Here is a 14429-nt window from a genome sequence, read left to right as displayed (position 1 = left end):
ACCTTTGAGAAGGGCTGAATGTATTTCCACAGTATTTCTGGCAGCAAAACAGCGCAACCACAACCCCTTGTTTGCAGAAGCACAGTTAGCTGCAAGCATGGGGAAGGGGACAGGCTTGGTGTCACCAAATCTGGGCACCACCAGAGATGCCAGCAGATCTCCCCACTGTCCTCCTGGAGATCCAGATCTCCCCTCCTCCTGGAGGGGAGAAGAAGGCAGGACGAGGATGGGACCACGTGTGCTTGTTCAGCTCTAGCCCCGAGAGGTGCTGTGACACCTTCTGCCTGGCCCCATGGGTGCCAGGCAGAGTGTCCTACCCCAGAACCTGTTTCCCCACGGGCCATGGTCCTCACCGTGAGTCTGCTCATAAAATCCGTGCCTCCACACACCCATATCTGAGGCGGCAGCAGGCGGTTTTTATGCCTTTCTGGAATCTGATTAATCTCAACCTAGACATAATATTAATAATTTAATATTCCCCTGCATATAACATTTTCTCTTGCCTCCCACATAGCCTGAGTAAAGGGTTAGAGATTTGCCTCAAAAGATATTATCTCACTGTTTCTCTGCTCTGAGCTTTAACCTTTCCAGATTTTCCCGTTAAAATGCTTGGAGAGCGAAAATTAAACAAGGTCTTCTCAGAAAATAGGATCCTCTAGACCTGTGACAGTCAGCCCTTCGTTGGGGTGGGATGCCCCAGCGCTGGATTTGGGATGTAGGTGATTGCAGTGGCCTCTTTGAGGTCTGTCATTACTGAAAGTCCTCTTCCTTCTTCCGTTCTTTAGGTTAAAGCACCCCTGTGGCTCAGCCTGCCCTCGCTGCTGTCCCCTTATCTGTCTAACCTGGGTGATGCTTTTCATTTGTCCCCACTGTCTTCGGGAAGTTTTTTTGGCTCTAGCTCCCATTTTTCAAGACCAAGCTAAACGCATGATTTTGGCATTGCTATTTAATTAGCGTCTCAGTTGGACTCTGCTCGAGTTTCTACATCTTCAGAATAAGGCTGACACTAATTGCCCATTTGCAATGTATTTCCAGACGCGTGGCTGTAGAGTGCTGTATGAAAAAACAGGCATTGTTATTATGAAACTTTCAGGAAAAAAAATTAATAGATTCAAATAACTCCATGGTCATTAAAACAAACCTTATGTGGATGGAGGAGACCAGAGCTGAATAACCTTGAGCAAACACAGCCTTTCAATATGAAACACACACTGGTTTTAATCAGCGGTGCCAAATAAGTTTTATTTTCTGAGGTTTCTTTTCCCCTCATCTCCTTCTTTCAATATTATCAGTTGCAGAAGGGGAACATTGCCCAGCTTCTGCTCTTAATGAGTATCATTTTTAAAAAACAACAACAAAATGCTCTGCTTGGGCTGGCCGGGTCTCAAGTTGCTTTCGGCTCCACTAGGATCTCAGCCAGCCTTTGTGAGTGTGTCGTCCCGAATTTAAAGCACCTCTATTTTTCCACAGATTTTGGACAAAATTGGGTCAAAGCCCCACCAGCCAGGAGGAGAGCGCTGCCGACCACCGCCTTGCGTTCGCTTCCTTTAGGGCAGCCACGAAGCCATTTTTCATTCTGCCTCACCAAAGTCTCTCCTGTGTTTGTTTGGGAGACAGAAATAGCTTTCTGCTAGGAGGATGATGAGGTTACACATCCTGAGCCGTCACGGTGAATCAACAGCCTGGAGCGGGGAGCTGCTGGGGCTGCCGGCTGCCTGCAAGGCAGGGAGTGGGAATGGCCCTCGGAGGGGAGCGCGGCGTCCCTGGGGACGTCTCGGGGCTTTTCAGTGCCCTGGCTCCTCCACGAGGCTGACAGCTCGGCCCTGAGGAGGCCACCAACCCGGCACCAGGTAGCCTTCAACTGGGGAGGGACAGGAGGAAAAGGGAACTTGCCTTCTGACTTTATCTTGCTTTTCTCACACCAGATCCAAGCTCGTCTCTGGGTGAGGAAGGGGGAGGCAGCAGCTTGTCAGCTGCCAAGGAGGAAAGGCTGGGAGAAAATTGTGCAGCCATCTCCTTGCTAAAGCACACCTAATTTTTAGTAAAAGCTGTGATGTCTGCATACAAGCTGGTTTGTAGGTACTAAATTCAGCGACATTTGCTAGGTTAACAGCTGATGATCTTAGAGGTCTTTTCCAACCTAAATGCTGCTATGATTTTATGTCTCGCAATGAGATATGTGGAGGAGAGCTTTTAGGTGACACGTGGGTCAGGCTCATTCCTGCATGGGAAGCCCTGAACCTACTTTCCCTGTCTGGAATAAATGAGCACCCTCCTGCTGATGCCATCAGGCCCTGTGAACATGAGCTAGGCTCAGACGTGCTCTTGGTCGCTGTAGCAGCATAAAGTTGTGTAATTCATTGGCAAAAGTGTCTGTGTGTCTTGTTCCCTGCTAGTGGGTTTAGGTCCAAATCAGTAGTGGTATTTTTTCACCTCCTTCTTTGTACTTTCATCAGATAGTAGACATGTAATGTAGACATGATTCTATGTAAATGTATTTTGTCCTCAACTAACCTAAGTCCATCGGGCTGCATTTGTTGCTGGTGAAGACTGTGCACAGAGACGTGCAGTAACTTCTAAGCAGCTGCCAGCTCCTGGTGATGCTGAGCTCTCCACTTCTCAGCTCAGCTGGCCAACGTATATGTGCTAAAACCGGTGATGTTGGGTTCAAATATAACCCAGCCTGAGGTTTGTAACAGTGGCACAGACATTCCCTGTCAACAAATACTCTCAAACAGTGACGACAGTGCCCTAAAGCAATTTCCTTCTAAAGCTCCTGGAGGTGACGACTGACTCCTAAAAGCTTGGAAGCCTCCAGATTCTTCGGCTGGGTGGGATGTCCTGCTGCTCCTCTGAGGGTCTTGGCTTGGGCAGGACTTTGTGTCCTGTCAACCCAGAGGATCAACGAGTGGGTGGTGGCTGGGCTAGGCTGAGCAAGAGAGACAAGGGAATAGCAGAGACCAGGAACTGAACTGATGACATAGCAGTGGGATGAGCTCTGGATTTTGCAAGAAAAGGCATATTCCTTTCCTCATTCTTTCTAATTTTATTTTATTTTATTTTATTTTATTTTATTTTATTTTATTTTATTTTATTTTATTTTACTTTATTTTATTTTATTTTACTTTATTTTATTTTACTATTTTTTATTTTATTTTATTTTATTTTACTATTTTATTTTATTATTTCATTTTATTTAATTTTACTTTATTTTATTTCATTTCATATTTTATTTTATTTTATTTTATTTTATTTTATTTTATTTTATTGCACTTCTGGAGACACCAATGGAGGAACGCACAGTCCTATCACTGAGCAGAGGGCGGCAGGCTGCCAGCTCCCATCCCGGGTTTTCTAGCAGCATGGCACCGGGCAGATTCCCCAGCGATGAGACAAGCACAGCGATGCCCACGTGGCTGCGGGGCGGTTTAGGTTCTCGGGGGCTGTGCTGGAGCATGACTAAAGGGTGAGCCTTAGGGGAAGGTGCAAGAGAGGCACCGCACCAAGGCTGAATAAAGCAGAGCCCCCTTGCCAAAAAATGCATCCTGAAGACAACAAGGGCAGTGAGGGGTGCTGTAACCCAATCCCATCCCCGTTCCACGGCCTCTCCTCAAGGATATCCCCGTGTGTTCTGGAACCACTGCAGACGATAGGCTCACTTGTAGACATTTATGAACGTGAAGCATCAGCAGCACGCCACCAGAGACCATTCCTTGAGGCAGGTGGCCACACCAACCCATCTCTGCATGGAATTTGTCACAGATCAAGTTATCGCACGCCACGTCCAACGTGACCCCGGCGTTACTCACCGTGTTTACTCCTTCCATCCCCGTCGCCGCTCCTGCCGCGCAGAACCAGTCGCGGCAGCTAAGCGAAGCCGTCTCAGCGGGGCGGGATGGCCGCCTCATGTGCTGGATACGTTAGGTCATGGAAGTCCTCCCAAGGGGTGTAATTAGAGATCACCACACCCTCCTTACACATGTTGGGCTTGACGAGGCTTGTTGGGCTGTGAACCCCCGAGCAACACGAGGGAAAAGCACACGGTGAGTGTGCCCAGAGGGTCTGCAGGCGCCCACCGCCCGCTGCCCACCCCAGGCTGGAGCCCCCCTGCCCATGGGGCTTCGGAGCCCAGCGATGCACAACTCGGCCCCATTTACCTGCTGGTTGTGTGTTGCAGCCAGCGTGGGCTTGGAGGCCACTCGTTGCACTCTGCTATGAAATATTAGTGGGCAAAAATATCCCTCTCTTTGCAAAATTAGTTTTGCCATCAATATTTGCTGCTAAAAATATCAGTCTCTACAAACTGAAAAAAAAAAAAAATATATATATATTTTTCCCTTTGCTACAGCTTTCTCCCATATTTCCAGTGGCATAAATAGGAAAGGGCTATTATTTTTTTTTTAACTTTAGATTCATATTTTTTGAAAAGACAAAAAAAGAAAAAAAAGCCAAGAGGTAAATGTATCTGGCAAAACCTTCACTTACTAAAAATATGTCAGATGACTTGGAAGGATATTTCCAAGAGAACATGAGAAAGTGTAAGATCAACTCTATTTGCAAAGGAATGGTCGTCTTTGGATGATAAGTGGCAGAAAGGAAACCAGTGTTCCTATTTAACACGGCTCCAAATGTGCAGCTTTTAAACTTCCAAGCTTCCTGATGATTTCAGGCTTGTGGTGTCCCTCCTCCCCCCTCCTTTCTCCCCTCCTTTGTCTCTCTCTTTTTTTCTTTTTTTTTTGTTTTTGTTTTTGCTTTGCATATTCAGATGTGATTTGTCTTTTCCTTTTATTCTCATGCTTGACACCTTTTCTCTCTCACTTAGGTCAGCTTTTCAGACCTGGTCTTACATCCCCTTGCATGCAGCACCGCTGTCTTAGCACCAGCACAACTCGCAGCATCCTCAGGGGATGCCAGCGCTCAGCGGCTCTCTGAGCTGCAGAGCGCTCACGTCTCTCTCTCTGGTATCTGCTCTACACAGGTGCCTGGGCTGATGCACGTTGGAGTTACCTGTGCTTCTGGGTCAAACCTCTGAGAATCTCTCTGATCCTCCGGGCAAAATGCCCACAGCCTTTAGAAGGAGAGGAAGATGCCTCCAGCTCAGCTTAGGGAGGAAAAAATCCGGTATTTGCTTTTAATTGATTTTTTAAGCTCTGCCCTTGCAAAAATCTAAAATAAAACACAAGATGCATGAAGGTATGAAACAGAGCAGGATGTTAAACACGCGACCTACGTCAGCAAGGAGCTCGCTCTCAATAATCCTCCACCTGAGCTACCTGGGGGCAAGGAAGGAGGCTGCGGGGACGCGTCCCACGGGAGGCAGCCGTGGGTCCTGGCCTCGGAGCCGCTCAGCAGCACGCCAGAAGCAGGAGGGACACGTTAATGCCAAGAAAGTCCCCGTCTTCGCTCCGGCGGGTTTATTATCCTAATTGACTTACAGCGCTCAGTTCTAAATTAGCCTGCTTGGAAAGGTGATCAGCACCAGTAATTTTCCACTTTATGGCATACTTTATAATAAATAATTAAAGAAAATCATAAATAGCAGTAGTATTAGATCACTGGCACACATGAAATAGCTTTAGTTTAAAATAGGGTGTAGAAAAGACTTTTTTTTTTGATGATGCATCCTTAGAAGTGTGTCTGTGTTACGCTTTTGCCATAATTAAATTATTGCTTATAAGAACTTTTGCTTCGTCAAAAAGAGGAAAAAAAAAAAACACAATTACAATAATTCCATTTCAGTGTTTTCCATAAGCTTGTAGCCAAGTTGGCCAATAACTAAGGCAAGGAGCAGGGAAAAAAAAAAAAGGTATGTATTGTATACTCACTTAAAACTTGGCTAGAAATGACCTTTTATTCTCTAATTTTTTTTTCCATGCCCAACTTGGCTACTTGAGACAAACTCATTGCCAAGTTTGTACAGTGTGTTATTTTCCTATGTGTTATGTGTTCAAAAACATTTTTAAAGCTGCCCTCCAAGCGCTGTACCCGGGTTTTGCATGAACAAGGCAGCGGAGGCTGGGTTTGGGTGCATTACTGATGCAGATGCTGGTGCTTAAAAGCTAACTGTGTTTTCTTTGCCTTTTTATTCCCCCTCCCCTCCCGCTCCCTGCGTAGCCCAACATGGCAAGGTCTCCAAATGGGCTGTGCTCGCAGGCGCAGCTGAAGACAGCCGTGTGATGGTAATGTAAACCTCCTCTGCCGGCCTGGAGAGGCACCAGGAAACAGCCCCAGGAATGCTTTTTGCAGCGCGGGGCCACGCGGTGGCATTTGTCAGAGGCACCCGGCCGCTGCGCCAGGGGTGCGGTGACGTGCCTTGAGTCTGAGCACTCCGACAGCTTTAAATTAAATCCTAAGGAAGCGGTTCTGGGTTAGATCCGAAACCGGGCTCTTCAGGAAAGAAAACCAACCCCCAGGGCAGCTCCTGTCATTTTGTCCCATCCGTAAGGACCAGGCCATTGCACCAGTGATGCTTCAGTCGCAATCAAATATGAACTGCAGCTCTTGGCACATGTCAAGCGTAATTTCTGAGTCCCTCATTAAAAAATACCACATTGGAATACAGATAAAGACCAGGCTCAGGCATACTCTTATTTGGAGTTGTTTCACGCCAAGAAAGAATAACGATTTTTTGGTTTTGTGCAATTAAATTTTTTTTTTTGTGACCACGCATTTTAAATTTGCATTTCACTGCATTTCACTGAATTTGCCGCAAATCTGTTCATTTTCTTCTTTCCTTTTTTTTTTTTTAATATTTGATTTCGTTTTTCTGTTGTTATTTTTATTTTTATTTTTTATGAAGTCCTTTTTTTTTTTTTTTTTTTTTTTTGGTGGTGAGCAGCCATGGTATTACTGATGCCTCTGACAAATTCTGGTCACAAAGTCAGCCACTCGAAAGTGATAATGAGGGCAAGACTTTTATAGCTTTTATTTCCCATATGTATTTTGTCCTGTATAAACTTACACAAAGGCTAGAGCTTTCAGACATCCTGATCATGAAACTGCCTATGCACGTATTTAATTTTATTATCCAGTGGCACAAGCTGAAGACATCTATAATAGTGTTATCTCTAACTTTAGAAAATTTATAAATTCATTTATAGAAAAGTGAAATACTTCAAAGGTTGTAGAAGTTTTCTCTCTGCAACTTGTGATGCAAAAGTTTTTTTACAGCCCTACGTCGAATGGTTTAGGAGCAAAAGCCTCCTCAGCTGAGACAGGAGCCTAAATCGATCAAACGTGGCAGAAGGTGATTGCATTCATGAAGGGTCCCTCTCCCTTCTGTGATCGTCCTGTTTTCATATGCTTGTTTTCACTCCGATGTAGATGGACTCTTCATTTGCATGCTGGTAATTGATTGCATATTTAACTCTTCTGCGTGCTCTGCTGGGAGTTGTTGGGTTACTTAAATGTAGGTCAAATAAGAGAGGACTTGGGAAAAAAGCGAGGGAGAGAAAAATTGAGAGAGGAAAGGTCATGTGCAGTGTGGTGCACACAGATGGCTTATTATCGCTAGGACCATGTGGCAGAATCCAAACTCATCCGACAGGCTGTTTTCGTGATGCAAAACTCCTTCAGGGACCGCTGAACCTCCGAAAGTATCCGCGTGAATTCTGCAGGATGTTCTCACTTAGTTGACCTTGCAGAAGCCTTGGAATAGTTGCAATTTCAAATCTGCTTTGGCAAACTAAGAGGTTTAGTGCAAGGCTGTGATGGGATGGAGATTCGTTTGAATGTTCACTAGGTCTCTAAACCCAGACCCCACAGGTTTTGAAAGAGTAGATGGACATTCTGTAGGTCCCACATCTCAGCAGGGGTAAAGTAACAGAAGCACCTTCCTGTGGATCAACCCTTACTTTTCTACTGCTCAAAGACCATGCAGAAAGCAAAAAATGAAGCAACTGAAAGATTTATGTTGGAACTGGATCCCCACGGATCAGAACACGAATAACACCTCCGTCCCCTCTCAAATCTACCAGACCTGACCTTTCACAATCACCATTTCCTGACCACTGACTCCAAAGAAAATAGAGCTGCTGGTTGGTATTTAATGGAAATCTGCTCAAAACTTGTCAAAATACACCACCGTGCTTGTCAGATGCCTGGGACAAGACCTCTACAGTAGTTTCCAGAAACCCAGTGCAATTACTTACATTTTAAATTATCTTTAATTGTCGCATGTGAGTTACAGAAACATTTTTCCCCACTCTGAAGCAAGACCTCGCTATTAAGAGTCACCCCATAATTGCAGCTTTAATAGGGGAACCGCAGCAGGTCAGCCGCGAAGGTTAGCGCAGGGCGCAGCGAGGCGAAAGCGGCTGCTGCACACCCGTAAGTGGAAGTGACACACCACAATAGCCCCATCAATTATGTAGGGGCAGTTTGGAGTGTAAACTTTTTAGTGAATCTAATTACCCCACCAGATGTTTTAATCCAATCTCCCTGCCCCTCCCCTGCCGTTGGTTTTTTGAGCTCCTGGTACGAAAAAGTCACCTGGGCTACACAATCTAAATGAAACTCGATGAGTTTTTTTTGCAGGACCTGAGCATCCTTTTGCTATCCGAGAGATTATTCAGGTTTGTGTGTGGGTGCACACAGATTCAGGACACATGGGATCGAAGCGAATCAGAATGAACGCACTCCCGCATTGATAAGGTTGGCACAGAGGGTGCAAGACTGATGAAAAATAGATGAGCTGGTGTAAATGTGCTCAGGAGCTGAATGACAACTGTTAGCCTGGCGATGCCAAATGTAAGCAGGCCCTGTCAATAGCATTAGAGATGCTGCACCAGATTTTCCTAGGCTGTTTGCAAATTGACCTAATGTTCCTGTTGACACAAAACCTTGAAAGCGCAGCTAAAAGCAGCATTGCTGAACACGCCTGATTTGCTCACAGATTGTGGTCAGATGTGAGCATGAAAGAAACTACTTGCCTGTGCATCTAGGAGAGGGGAAAATGGTGAATTAACTGTGCACACGGATGCATGATGCTACCTTCCAGAAGCAGCTGTGGAGAGCAGGGAAGGAACCTACCGGCATGGCGAGGAGTTTCCGCCTCCTTCAGTGAACTGTGGTTTTGGCTTGGTGGGAAATTGGGGTGTGTGCATGCAATGTGTTGACCAGTCCTCAGCCTTGACTGTGGTGTTTGGAAAAAATCTGTCTTTGACAACTTAAAACCCTATCATGAAAAAAAAAAAAAAAAACCAACACAAAAAAACACAACAAAACAAAACCATAAACCAACAACAACAAACCCACAACCACAAATCAGAGGAGTCTCAATCTGTTCTTCATTAGAGCTCCAGTTGACTAATTTGCTGGTCATTATTTTTGCCAGCTTATCTTATTAATAGATGCTTTTTTTCCCTTCTAGCCCAGTTCCCTAGTCGGAGAACAGTCAGACTTGTACCAAGTACAACTTCAGGCACAACTCTTGGGATGGAAACATGCAGAGCAAACAATGAAACAAGACTGTTTATAAAGCCTTCAACACATTAGGCAGTGGAGAAGAGCCCAAGTTTCCACGTAAAGGCCTGAATGGACAAGAATGACGTGGAACACATGGAAAATGTGGAATAAGTAATAAAATTATAAATAAAACAAATACAATAAATTGGGAATGCAGTTTTACTTATAATGATTTGTGTTCCTAGTAACCCAAGACTCCTTTACCTTTGGAAAATTGTGTGTTTTCCAATGGGGGAGCTGGCTGCAGGTGACAGGTCTGCCTGGTTGTACGGTGGGTTGGATCAGTGTGCGGCTGAAGCATTCAGCAGGGCCTCAGGTCTCCAGCAGGCTTCTGGGAGTCCCTTCTCAGACAATGACTTGCATCCCGATCTCAGGGAAAATCACTTAATCAGACGGTGGTTCGTGTTAGTGCGGGAAATTTGGCCAGAAATGAAGCTTGGCTTGTTATGGGCAGAGAAATTTGCATTGGTGGAGTTAAACAGATGCATTCCTCTCATTTTGCCTTTTTTTTTCTTTCTTTCTTTCTTTTTTTTTTTCTTTTTTTTTTCCTTTTTCTTTCTTTCTTCCTTTTTTTTTTTTTTTTTTTTTTTTTTTCTGTATTTGCTTGGGTATTGATGCCTGCACTTAACGTGTGGGATGGGGATTCTGGTTGTCCTTGCCATGAAAGCTGGCTGGTACTTCTGGGCTTCAGACTGTGGGACTGCCTGCAAAACCTCTGCTTTCATAAAATACTTGTAAGAAGGTTTTCTTTAACATCTTTGGTATCTTTTCAACTCCAGAAAGGAATGCTCAAAAGCTGACTAAAACAAAAGTAATAAAGCGTTTGTTTGCTTTAACCACAGCTGATGCCTTATCATTTGATTCACAATAGCTAGCTTTACAAAAGAAACTTATCAAACACATGAAATATCCTTTGCATTTGTAACTGTTCAAAGGTCTGACGGAGCCCAGGAGCCAGCATGGTTAAGGGCACCTGTAGTGAAAGCCAACAGTGATTGGGGCAGGATTCAGCTGCCTCTGACCCTCATTGCAATGAATTTAGCTGTAGCCCGTTGGGCAGGGCTTTGGCAAAAGTCAAGAATAAGGCTTAAATTCACACTTTCCAGCCTGAAGAACTGATATCCAAACAGACCATCCAAGGGGCAGCAGAAGCCCAGAGGAGCGAAGCAACTTGCCCAGAGTCGTTACGAGAACCAAAGCTTGCACAGAAAGCAGGCGGGGGCCCTGCTGCAGACACCGTGCCACAGCCCGAGATGATTAAGTGCTGAGCTACGCGAGACTGTCCCTTTGCTGCACGTCAACAGCTTGGAAAATTTCCTTTGATACTGCTGTGACGGTTCGGTTTGCTGTGCTGGCAATAAAAGGAAAAAAAAAAAAAAAAGTGTGTTGGGGGGATGGGGAGTACAAGCCGGGTATGAATTGCGGCTATTCTTCAAGGTGAAAGATCTGAATTTCCATTTTCCTCTGCCATTAGGACTGATATGGGTCAGACTGGCCACTATATGGTGAAAAAGTCCCTCCGTGTGCCAGTATTGAAAACTGTTTGTGCATTAGTTGGAGTCTTTGCCAGTGAAATAATATCATCTCCTTTGTTTATTATATTGAAACTCGATAAAAGAAAGCATCGGAGGGGGAAAAAAAGTAAGTTTGTGGTGTGAAATGAATGTTCTCGTCTGGCTCCAGGATGCAGCCGTGAGTAACGTCTGTGGCATTGTCAGGCGGCCGATGGCAAAAACAAGTCATTGTGCTGCAGCTGCAAGCGGGGGCAGCTCGAGAGGGGCTGCTCATCCTCACCAAGGGATCCCGACCCTGCACGGTTATGGGGACAGTCCCCTTTGGGGGCATTGCTCCTGGGGTGGCGGGGATGGCGCAGACTCTGCGAGTAGACCAGGGCCAGACTGAGATGCTCTGCACCGTAATTCCCAACAAGGTAGACCCGTGCAAACTTGTTTCTAAGTCCAGCATTATTTCAGTGCCCCAGCATTTAAAGCAGACCCACCAACCCCAGTATTTTGCTGAAAAAGTGACAAAATATTGACAACTATTTCTGGCTCCAAAGGTAGCTTTGCTGAATTGCAAGTTAACCCATTTTCTGTTCAGAAAAGACCTCAATCAAGTGAAGTGTCCTTTCCAAATGACAAAGGTAGCCCGTCTGTGTTGTCAGTGTGCTTGCAAGCTGAGAGATCCACTTTACAATATAGTGACAAGAAATTGAATTATAAAATCAAAGCAAAGGCAAAGTTCCCCCCCAAGCCCACAATGCCCCTGTACCAAAAAAAAAAAAAAAATAATAAAAAAAATCCAAAAGAAAACACATGGCTGAAGTACTGTGAGATTCCAGAAGTACTAAACAACAAGGGAGAGGAAGAAGTGTTAGTCAGGCTGCGCATTGTGGATGCCTCTGGCCAGTCATTCCCATTTTATTTAACATTTATAAGCGTTAGCACAGAGGGGTCTCACTCTGTGACAGGGGACCTAGGTGTTAATGCAATAGGAATTGTAATAACGGCAACAACAGCAGCAGAAACAAAGGCAAAGTCAGCACAAGATGGCATGGCTCTGTTTCACTGCCGGCGCCCGAGCTGACCCAGCTCTGCGAGGGATCAGGCAGTCCCTCGGGAGGCTTTTGTGCCTCTCTCTGCACCCAGAACCAACCAGTCCAGCACCGTCAATGTTACCAGCACAGGCCTTCAAGGATTTGCTGTTCCAGAAAAACAGTATTGGCTTAAAAAAAAAAAAGAAAAAAAAAAAAATATTATTATTATTATTAATAATAATAATAAAATATAAAACAGAAACGCCACCACGGACAAAAAGAAAATCATAAAGGTTTACTTGAAAATATATGGAGGATCCTTCGTAATTGGTTTTTAAGTTTTAAACCTCTAGGGTGCATTTCACATCATAGTTTCTGGCATCTGTGTAACAAAGGCGCACTGGAACCAGCCTGACTCTAAGTGAAAGCTGAGATTCACACGACTCTCAGGGCTGGGGTTTTACAGAAACAAGAAAACCAAACATCTCCCCCCCCCCAGATTACATCATGGCACTTTGACATTTTGCATCAGCAACACAGAACTACTCCTGCCCTCCTGAAATGCTGCAGCCCATCAGCCAGTCCCTTCTCTCCAGTGCTGCTCTGTGGGATGCTCTTGAGATGAAGGCTGTGATAAAGGGATACCCCACAAATTTAATACAAAAAAATAGAGAATACTAAAGGAAAAAGAGCCCCTTATGGCATCAGATAGCCCACAAGGTTATTCTGCGAGTTTGGGAAGCAACAGCTGCTGAGCAAGGAAAGAGAGCCCGGCGAGGACAGGTTAAGGGCTGTCTCTCTGCCACATATTCTGGGCAGCCCCTGGGATTTTCCACGTTGGCACGTGTGCCCTGGGCTTGCTCCCCACCCTTTGCACCAGCTGCCAAGTCCCTCGGGGCAAGCCGTGCCTCCCCGTCACTGCCTCTGCTGCGGCAGGGCTGCCCCAGACTCCTCCCGGAGTGCTTGGTGCAGTGCTGTGAAGTATTAGGAAAAGTTATGGGGTAGTGCAGGTGGTGTAGCACTCATCCACTGCACGGTGAGCTCTTTACCCTTTCAAGCCTTTGCTCTGCCTGACTTGCAGTTTTCTGCAAGTTTTCAGCCTGCTGGAGGCTTCTTTAAAGCCAAACCCTCCGAGCTGATGGGACCTGCAGCGATCAGGTCTCTGCTGGCACTCTGGTGGCTGTGCCACAGCTGCAGTTTTCATGAGCTGCTTGTTATGAAAACTTCTGCAGATTATCGGAGTTAAACTGGTGCATGGTCCCTGCCTATAGCTCTTCAATGCACACGAGCATCCTTGGATCCCAAACTGATGTTTGGGGCTGAGCTCTGTAGACCCCACTCCACAAATCCCTTCTCCTACTGTCGACCACATCCTCATCCCTTGCTCAGCATCCCAGGCAGGATGGCTCCAGCTCCTGGTGGAGAATCTCCAGGGGGAATTAGCTGGTGAAGTGTCCTCTGCTGCAGCTGGGTGGGAGCTTGCGTAATGTTCTAGCACTATCAGTCACATAGCTCATATTTACTTCTTTTGGCCCTATTCTCTGCTCAAATAAATTTGCAGCTGCAGAGGCTGCGCTGTAGCAGAAAGCTGAAGGATTTACGTCCAGCTAGTGAAAGGTTTATAGCCGAGCAATGCGAAGTTGCACAGATTCTGCTGCTGGAGATGCGTCCTCCTCCGCTGCTTCCCCCTGTGCAGCTGAGCTAAGGGCAATATTGCCTCGTGGACCAACCTCAGCTCTTCCTTGCATCTGCAGAAACAAACTCCACCCTAGCCATGGTCTGCAGGCAGGCATTCAGCCTGTCTGAGTTGCCCGTGCTGGTGCTGGCAGTGGTTCCTTGCTGCGTGCTTGACAGAGCCCTCCCGGGCGCTGTTTGAGGATGAGCTGGGATGAACAAGGCTCCACATTTTATTCCCTGACATCTCCGCTCCATTAACTTGGACTGGCCCAAGCACTTTGGCTACAAATGTGTGTGTCTGGGGCAGGCTCAAAAGCGCTCACCCCGCTGCAGTGACACACTCTGGAGAGCTTTTATTTGCTCAGAAAGGGTGATTCTGCACAATTTGAATTCCAAAAAAAAAAAAAAAAGGTAAATTATGAATGCTTTTGTCTGAGTTTGATTTATAATCAACAGAGAGAGACTGTGCTGTGGTGGTTAGCTGAGCAAACAGGACTGGTCCTGGTCCCAACCAGTCCCTGGGATGAGGCAGTGCCTTCCCCGTGCTGCGGTGCCCATCACTGGTGCGAGCCCTGTTGATGGAACTGCCCTGTTTGGCTTGTTGCTTCTTTAAAACAAAATACCCAGCAAAAAACAAAACAAACAAAAACAAACAAACGAAAAGCAAAACACAAAAAACAGATTTCAATAACATGTGGCATAAACTCACAGTAGCAGAAATGAAATCCCTGCGATGGCTCACCTCAAAATG

The 14429-nt window shown here is 45.8% G+C and overlaps 1 protein-coding gene across 10 annotated transcripts in view; it reads left to right on the top strand.

Annotated features, from left to right (window-relative positions):
• The window catches only part of LOC121057155, a 190494-nt gene extending 180471 nt beyond the window's left edge, over window positions 1–10023 (top strand). For 8 of the 10 annotated variants that reach the window (XR_005813665.1, XR_005813667.1, XR_005813661.1 and 5 more), the window contains one exon: window positions 1471–3008. The gene's annotated coding sequence lies outside the window, so the exon portion shown is untranslated. Of the gene's footprint in view, window positions 1–1470; window positions 3014–9370 lie in introns of those variants that run through there. The other 2 variants (XR_005813664.1, XR_005813670.1) reach the window with 2 other exon arrangements.
• Window positions 10024–14429: the final 4406 nt, after the last annotated feature.

The sequence above is a fragment of the Cygnus olor genome, chromosome 18 (genome assembly GCF_009769625.2).
Source record: "Cygnus olor isolate bCygOlo1 chromosome 18, bCygOlo1.pri.v2, whole genome shotgun sequence".
Taxonomy (NCBI): domain Eukaryota; kingdom Metazoa; phylum Chordata; class Aves; order Anseriformes; family Anatidae; genus Cygnus; species Cygnus olor.
The sequence above is the reverse complement of the archived record's forward strand: the minus strand, read 5'-3'. Positions and strand labels throughout refer to the sequence as shown.